Below are 2,041 nucleotides of genomic sequence, written 5' to 3' on the forward strand. Positions count from 1 at the left end.
ACCCTAGTAAGAAAGGTGTCTTTATACCATCGGAAGTCAGACAAAGTTTTGCATTTGAGATTGGAAAGCAGCTCACCGGAACGGTCTTTCCAAAGAGATGGATCACCAATGAAGTGGCTTGCTATGGTAAAAATTAAGGTATTGACAGCATCGGGGATAGGTTCCCCGTCGTCACCAATGATGGGTTCGTTCTGGTCGTTGACTTTTATCGCAGAAAAGATTGAGTGTTTTTGGTTATCGGAAAGGTAGTTATCCCACCATCCCTTCAGCTGGCCACTAAAACCAGAAACAATGACATTGGCTATAGCTTCTTCAGAGGTATCATGGGCTACTTGATAGGTTGTGCCTACCATTGTCATATGCTGGAGCATACTCATGATATTATATTCCGTTTTTCCATCTATATTCCATTCATAGACATTATTGGCATTGAAGCTAACAAAACCTAGTTCTCTTTCTTCGAGAGCTAGATCCGGAGTGGATACACGTTTATAACCATACGTAGAGGGTTTAGTTAAACCCTTCCACTTGGTTAGGGAGTTGGTCAAAATGGGGCTGATCTTGAGGGATGATTTGCCAGAATCATCACTTTGCTCAGAGCAAGATTCATTGGACTCAAGGCCAAGGGCATTAATTGCTTTAGATGCTCGTGTTTGAATACGAGAAGTAGATTCACCCGAGTTTGTAGGAGTTTCAGGGATAGTAGTAAAACGGTTCAAAAGTTGGTCAATCTTTTGAATAACTTCCGAATCACTAGATTGTTGTTTTAAAATGGAGGTTTTAAGACTTTGCTTAGCCTTGCTACTTATTTTGAAAGGTTTAAAAAGAGATTTCTCAATACTTTTAGAAGTTGATGCTTCAGAAACATTTTTCAAGGAGAAAGTAGATCCTGAAGATGAAAGGTTGTCACCCAAGCATTGTAAAAATTTGTTGGTATAATTTGATTGTTCAATGAGATTTTTAATATCTTTAGGGGCGACAGCTTCATCCACATTCTTTGTTTTAAAGGGAGAGGCCATAACAGGATTATGTCCTTCCGTATTTGAGATAATAAAAGCTCCTTTTGGAGGAAACTCAGATCTAACTAAGTTCCCATCTTTGACTTTCCAAGTTGAAATAACATTTGCTGAAAATGAAGTTTGTTTATTTTTAAAAGGATACTCAATATTGTTTTTTATGGAATAAGCATGAAACCATTCAAAAAAAGGAATATGCAATCTAACATCATTTAAAAATTTGTAATATTTTTCTTTGAATGATGAGATTTGAGAAGCTGTATAATTACTTAAATACCATTCTCTTTGGAGGTCATACTCTTTAGAGTTAAGGTTTTTACGTAAGGCTTCTCTGTTTATAGTAAATTCTGTGTTATTCATTTACCATTCAAAGAAGAATATGTTGGAGATTGATGGGATGGAATAGAAGATTCAACTTCAAATTCTACATCACCATCATCTTCTTGGTAAACTCCTTGAGAGATGCTTAAATTGTTTTGTAATCCGGAAATATGTATTTCAGAATTGGCAGGTCTCGACATTTTTGAAAACTGAGATTGGGAAGTTACTGAAAAAGATCTTCTTGCTGAAGCAAAATCATTTGATGTTCCTGCTTCAGATCTAGAAGAAAAAGAGTTTCGTCTATCAAAGAAAATCTCTACTTTCCCTGATTCATCTTGTTTTACTTCTCTTAAAAGAGGTGCTTGTCTAGGTTGCGTTGGAATGGCTCGGTCAATAGACCATGATTGCGGGAGGTCAATTTCATCCCATCTTATGAGCCTTGGGATCATGACGTTGGCTTTTGTCATGTCTGTGACAAACAAAGTGGTTTCACGATCTTGTGACTTAAGAAGGACTCTAGAGTTACAAGTGTTCATGACCTTGTATTGAATTCTATAGATTAAAATGGCTGGAATGGAACCTTCTTTCATGTTAAGACCATGAATTCGAATGTTTAGGAAGAGGGAGTCAAGAATGTTAAGATCTAACAGACTGACTGTCTTATTTGGGAAACAGTTGAAGTAAACTGGACCATGTCCTAGACT

This window comes from Arachis duranensis, chromosome 5 (genome assembly GCF_000817695.3).
Source record: "Arachis duranensis cultivar V14167 chromosome 5, aradu.V14167.gnm2.J7QH, whole genome shotgun sequence".
NCBI classification, from domain to species: Eukaryota; Viridiplantae; Streptophyta; class Magnoliopsida; order Fabales; family Fabaceae; genus Arachis; species Arachis duranensis.